Raw genomic sequence first — 7,110 nt, forward strand, 5'->3', positions numbered from 1 at the left:
ACTTTAAGTTCTAGGGTACATGTGCATAACGTGTAGGTTACATATGTATACTTGTGCCATGTTGGTGTGCTGCACCCATCAACTCGTCAGCACCCCTCAATTCATCATTTATTTCAGGTATAACTCCCAATGCAATCCCTCCCCCCTCCCCCCTCCCCATGATAGGCCCCGGTGTGTGATGTTCCCCTTCCCGAGTCCAAGTGATCTCATTGTTCAGTTCCCACCTATGAGTGAGAACATGCAGTGTTTGGTTTTCTGTTCTTGCGATAGTTTGCTGAGAATGATGGTTTCCAGCTGCATCCATGTCCCTACAAAGGACACAAACTCATCCTTTTTTATGGCTGCATAATATTCCATGGTGTATATGTGCCACAATTTCTTAATCCAGTCTGTCACAGATGGACATTTGGGTTGATTCCAAGTCTTTGCTATTGTGAATAGTGCCGCAATAAACATACGTGTGCATGTGTCTTTGTAGCAGCATGATTTATAATCCTTTGGGTATATACCCAGTAGTGGGATGGCTGGGTCATATGGTACATCTAGTTCTAGATCCTTGAGGAATTGCCATACTGTTTTCCATAATGGTTGAACTAGTTTACAATCCCATTCTTTAAAAAAGCAACCACTCACAACAATAATTCAAAATGCTGGCCGGACACAGTGGCTCATGCCTGTAATCTTAGCACTTTGGGAGGCTGAGGCTGGTGGATCACCTGAGGTCAGGAATTGAAGACCAGCCTGGCCAACATGGTGAAACCCCGTCTCTACTAAAAATACAAAAATTAGCTGAGTGTGGTGGCGTGCACCTATAGCTCCAGCTACTTGGGAGTCTGAGGAGTCTGAGGCAGAATAATCACTTGAACTGGGGAGATGGAGGTTGCAGTGAGCTGAGATCACGCCATTGCACTCCAGCCTGGGCGACTGGGTGAGACTCCATCTCAAAAAAAAAAAAAAAAAAAAAAAAAAAGCATATGATATGGTTTGGATCTGCATCCCTACTAAAATCTCATGTTCAACTGTAATTCCCAATGTTGGAGATGGGGCCTAGTGGGAGGTAATTGGATCCTGGGGGCAGTTTCTCATGGTTTAACACCACCCCCTTTGGAGCTGTCATTGCTACCTTGTTGAAAAATGTGTGGCACCTCCCTGCTCTCTCTCTTCTACTGCTCCTTCCATGTGAGACACCTGCTCCCACGTTGCCTTCTGCCATGATTGTAAGTTTCCCGAGGTCTTCCCAGAAGCCAAATAGATGGGAAACCTCATGCTTCCTGTATACCCTGCAGAACTGTGAGCCAATTAACCTCTTTTTAAAAATATAAATTACCCAGGCACAGGTATTTCTTTATAGCATTGCAAGAATGGACTAATATGGCATATAGAGAAAAGGATAAGAATTAAATACCTTAGAAGAGGTGCCTGTGCAGAGGAGAGGAATAGGAGTAGAATATGAGGATAAAACGAAACCAATGAAGAATAAAGCTTTTAAATGAACAATGATAATGAGGTGCTATGAAGTAAGAAATTTTAACTCGACCTTCTGTGCATGAGTTAAAATTAAATCCATCCATCGGTATGTACCATACAAGCAAATGTGGCACCAGACATATTAAACAGGCAAGGAAGACTTTATTCAAGACTCTTGCAATAGCAGAGAGAGATTAAACTCAACTCCTCTGAAACCAAAGGCAGGGGAGTTTTTCAACACTGGGGTAATCATTTAGAAAAGTACTGGATGACATTAGCAGAGAGGTTGGTCAATGGAATGTGTCCACCACATTAAGTTATTCCTGCGTTTGCTACATTTTTCTCTGTGATTAGGACATCTGTGTTTACGAATTGGCATCTAAGTTAGGCTCCTATCCTCCCACAGAGACTGGGAGGTAGAGATGCTTTCTCCTTCAGTGTTTGCATTTCAAAGAGATGGTTCCCAGGTCCTTAAGAAAGATTATTCCCTGGGTTGTAAAACTGGCAAGAGGATTGGAGAATATTTACATACATTTCAAAGAGGCAGAGAAAGAATTTGCAATTTCAAGTTTTCTAAAGTAAATGCTCTAAGAAAAGGGTGGCTAAGGCTTATATTCAGGAAGAAACTTGTCTAAAGTTTAGTCAAACTGAGGTGAATGTTAAGGCTGTCTTGGTCAATACATCCACACATATAAGGAAATTTCTGAGATAATGAGGTCAAAAATTTGCTTCTGGTTGAATGCCAAGAAATGCAAGACATCAACTCAGCTGCCTCTTGGGCTTGCAGGCTCAGCTGCCCACCCACTGGGTATTATCATCTAGCTGCTTTTCTGAATGGCTGGATTTTAGAAGTCTTTATTTGCATGACATTCTTGGGGTAATATTTAGAGTGATAAGAGAAAGTAGTGAAAAAAAAAAAAAAAAACCCAACAGTGGAATCGTGTTTGAAATAGTCTAAGTGCTCAAATATCTTGTCAAGAATCAGAACTTCTCAAAATTATATTTCTCTTGTTTTTGGATTCAGCACAAGATTAGAACAATCTAGAAAAGGGTTTTGAGCTCTTTGCCTGGAAGGCTCCTGGCACACGAACTAATATATTTCTTTTTTCTTTCTTTCTTTTTTTTTAACAAGAGAAAAACAAGTAATTTTATTAATATATGCAGTGTACATCACACAGGAGAAAACTCAATGAAAAGGTAAACACAAGTAGTGGCTTACAACTCTGGATTACATTATATAGCATCTTCCACAAAGAATACATTTCAGAGAAGTGTGACAAGACAAAGGAAAGCAGTTTTAGGCTTCCAGAGGCAGAAACTGTGGGAAGGTAAACATATGGCAAGAAACTAACAGGAAGGTTTTTTGTAGATTTCTCTGGTACTGTCTCAGTTGATTAGAGCTATCTTCTCATCTTGGTATCAGGAAAGCATCTTTCTCAAAGAAGTCTGTATGGCTTGCTACAGGTAGGAAAGGACAGTTAAGATAGCCATTTCTGCAACTACTGTTTCTCAAGTACCTTTAGCTTGAAATAATCAGTATGCCAAATCGGTGTATTTGGGGGTGGCATGTTCAAATTTCCTTCAGATCAAAAGAACAGAAAGGTCAGAATCTGGCCCTTATATAGTAACTGCATGACAGATGCTGCACTTGAAACATTGATACTAGGAGGAACAGCTATAAATGTGCAAAAATAATTAAAACAAGATTCCAAAATCATGCCATAAACGAAAACAAATTTCAGTTGGACTAAGCATCTAAATGTTAAAAACAAAAATTTTGTAACTTGTGGAAGGCTGAATAAGACTATTTTTATGACATCTCCTATACAAAAACCAGAAAAAGCAAATCATTGTGAAAGATTGGTAAGCTTACATTAAAATTTTAAAATGCAAGATTTCACAACCAAAATATGAAGACAAACCAGACTAAACAAGATAATTGAAATATACATAACAGATTATTAGTATTCAAAATACGTAATATCTAACAACTGACAAGTAAAAAACAAAATAGAAAAATGAGCAAAAATGCCTGTAATCCCAGTGCTTTAGGAGGTGAGATGGGAGAATCGTTTGAGTCCAGGTTTAAGGTTACAGTGAGCTGTGATCCTGCCACCACACTTCAGCCTGAGCAATAGAGTGAGATCTTGTCTCTTAAAAAAAAAAAAAAAAAAAAAAGGAGTAAAAAATACGGCCTCAGAAATCACACACTGCACTTGCTCAATATCCTGGTAGTTACAAAAGTCAGCACTGTAAAATGCAGGAGAAGGCTATACCAGGGGAATGAACACCAGGAGGCCAGGGATCACTGGTGCCATCTGGAGGCTGGCTACCACATACATAAAACAATATTTTATAGCGTTTTAAAAAATGTATTTGCATTAAAAATATAAAAACACACGCTAGAATATATGCCACCTCTAGTGGTTACCTCTGGGGACTCTGGGGAGGGAGGAAAGGGACAGGAACAAAGAGGTAACAAAACGAACTTCAAATGTATCTAATATTTGCAATTACATATATATGTGTATCTGAAGAAAATACAGCCAAATCCTAACATTTATTACATCTGCATGGTAGAAATACATGGATTTTCTTGAACTCATTTACCTCTCCTGTATCTTTGAAATATGTCAGTAAAAAGTTTTAAGGTAATGAATCCAAAGAAATGGAAATAAATGTGCTTTTAACAAGAATTTATTTTTACACATTTAAAAAATTGCAATTTTCAGGACACGTAAGAATATTTTTCTAATACTGAAATAAGCATATTTCAGGACATGTAAGAATATTTTTCTAATACTGAAATAAGCATATCTTTGATATAGAAATCACACCCTATGTGTGATCTTTAACTGAAAAAACTAATCAAGAACTATGACTAATATGTTAAACAAAACTATTCTTTGCCCATCCATCTGTCCCCTCTCATAGCCCCATTGCTGGGTGTTAGAATATAGTTCTGTACATATCTTCATATCTACAAAGAATTAAGATGTCATATCAAAGATATCCAGAAGTTATATATGGTGGAGAATTAGTTGGCTTAATAGTTGACACACAGCACAAAATACCAAAAGCAACATAATATACAGGATGCAAAATAGCACACTGTCACTAAGGTCAAATAATACAAAAAAAACCACATTATTTAAATTTGATACATTGCAAACAAAGTAACTTCTTTAGAATTATTATGTACACAACTTGCAAAGCTCAAAAAGTAATAGCACAGAGCCATAAATCTGATAAGGCACCTTAAAAATAGCCATCAAACATATACAAATATCAAATACAAACATGGTTAAACTCCAAAAGCAGTAACCACAGAAATAAATAGGGAAAAAATATGCATTCTTTCTAGACAGTCTTCTTTTCTGAAGCAAAATCTTAAAAAAAATACAAAAAATATTTATCATATATTTTAAAACCTATCATCAAAGTCCAAATCTCTGTAAAAAAAAAGAATGTTTTTCTTCAAGTCAATAAAGTTCAGATTCACACATTTTCTAAAGAAACAATGACAGTCTTCATGCTAAATATAGGAAGAGAAAAAGCTTTTAATTGTGTTTGTTAACTCTTTTATTCAACAAACATTTATTGAGTGTTGTGTGAACCTGTTTTAGGTGCTGGGGATATAGAATAAAGACACAATCGTTAGCTGTAGACAACTTAGCCTAATGGAGCTGGATCCACCACTGGCAACCTTAAAGTTACCTCCCATGGTCCTTAAGATGAAACGCAACTTCAAACTCTGCCATGCTTAGCATCTTGTTGCAAAACAAATAATGGTCTACCTAGTTTGCTAATGGTAGCACTGTGGCTCTATTAATATTAACCATGTATTGATGAAGTTGACTTTCTTTTTTGAGACGGAGTCTCGCTCTGTCACCCATGCTTGGAGTGCAGTGGCTGGATCTCAGCTCACTGCAAGCTCCGCCTCCCGGGTTTAAGCCATTCTCCTGCCTCAGCCTCCCGAGTAGCTGGGGCTACATGCGCCCGCCACCTCGCCCGGCTAGTTTTTTTTTTGTATTTTTTAGTAGAGACGGGGTTTCACCGTGTTAGCCAGGATGGTCTCGATCTCCTGACCTCGTGATCCGCCCGTCTCGGCCTCCCAAAGTGCTGGGATTACAGGCTTGAGCCACCGCGCCCGGCCGAAGTTGACTTTCATAAAGGATTCTGCTGAAAGTTCAGAGGCATAAAGTATTTAAGGACAAACTAGTACTGGTCCGCAACAAAAACAGCATCGGTATTCCGCTTTCACAGAAGCCAAGAAAACCAAGAAAAATTTCATTCTGAGTATATACAGAACTGCTGGACAGAGGTCATTCTATACGTGTGGGTACATGTACAAATATGACATAAGAAGTATGAATGATTGCAATCACTATTAAACAACGAAGTATGCCAAATTAGTCATCAGGTTTCAAAGAATTATAGCCTTCTTTCAAGAGGTCTCGCCACGTTTTAAGGAAACGTGCATTTTCTGTACATTTGAAGGCAAGTTCTTCCACTTGAGCTGATACTGCAGATGTGGCTTCAAGAAGTTTGGTTAATGAAAAGGCTGCATCTCCGATCTGCAGCTCCACTTCCTCCAGCGGGTCCACCGTTCGGCCGCTGCTCCTGCTCGGAACTGGTCAGCCCAAACTCACTGGGCCGCCCGGGGAAGATGCTGCAGAGGCCTCTGAGGAGGAGGGAGAAGAGGGAGGCGGCGGGGGCGGCGAAGAAACCTGCAATTCCTCAGCGTCTGCGGTGGGGAAGGGCTGGGACCGCGGAATCCGACCCCAGCAGCCGAACCGATACCAACTGTCTTTTTAATGTATTTCTTTTTTCTAATACTGACACCTACATCGACAAAAGAAGTCTGTTCCTAGAGAAAGGTAGTTGTTGTTCTTTTCCTCCTGTGTGAAGGTTTATTGGGGCATTTGTTAATGGGTCAGAGTACCTTGAGGCTCCCTCCATTGGGGATAACAAGAGTTAGGTCGGCCTTGTCTCTGGCCAGCTCCTCAGGCACTTATCAGTTCTTTTCATCCCTTCCTGTCCTCCATGTCTCCCTTGCTGTGTACTTTCTTTGTCATTGAGCGTTCCTGGAGCTCTGCTGTCATAGTAGGGTCATTCTCTCCCATCCCCCATCATCTATCCCTCCTTGATCTTGTTTTCATTTCTCTATTCACTAACATATTCTGATCTGCTCTCAGGATTGACTCTTCTTTTGCTTGGAAATATTGAAGTATTAAAATTAAGGCAATGGGTAACATCAAAGTCTAATCATAACCAATTGGCTAATTGTGCTGATCACTGCCCATAAGTTATCTAAATAAAAGTCTTAAAACCATGTAAGAGAGATGTTACATGCCATTTTATGGCTGGAAAAATTGAGATAAGAAAGGCTTAAAACCCTTCCAAAGATCATAGAGCTAGTAAGAAACAGAACTAGGACTATGTCCTAATCCCAAGTATGTCTTCAAGTCCGTCTTTATTTTCTTATATCCTGCTGCCTTCTCTGGTCTTTGGAGCAAAGAGCCTACATTTCTTTAGGGTAATGAAACTTCAGGGAAGCTGAAATTAGAATTCTGGCACTTGCCACTCTAGAAAAGATAGAAGAGAGGACATTAAGAAGGTAATTTGAGTTCCCTGTGGCTC

General features: G+C 39.4%; 1 pseudogene; it reads right to left on the bottom strand.

The window, feature by feature from the left end:
* Positions 1 to 5,879: 5,879 nt before the first annotated feature.
* On the bottom strand, positions 5,880 to 6,593 carry LOC104654867 (annotated as a pseudogene).
* Between the last annotated feature and the right edge of the window lie 517 nt (positions 6,594 to 7,110).

Source organism: Rhinopithecus roxellana, chromosome 10 (assembly GCF_007565055.1).
Source record: "Rhinopithecus roxellana isolate Shanxi Qingling chromosome 10, ASM756505v1, whole genome shotgun sequence".
NCBI classification, from domain to species: domain Eukaryota; kingdom Metazoa; phylum Chordata; class Mammalia; order Primates; family Cercopithecidae; genus Rhinopithecus; species Rhinopithecus roxellana.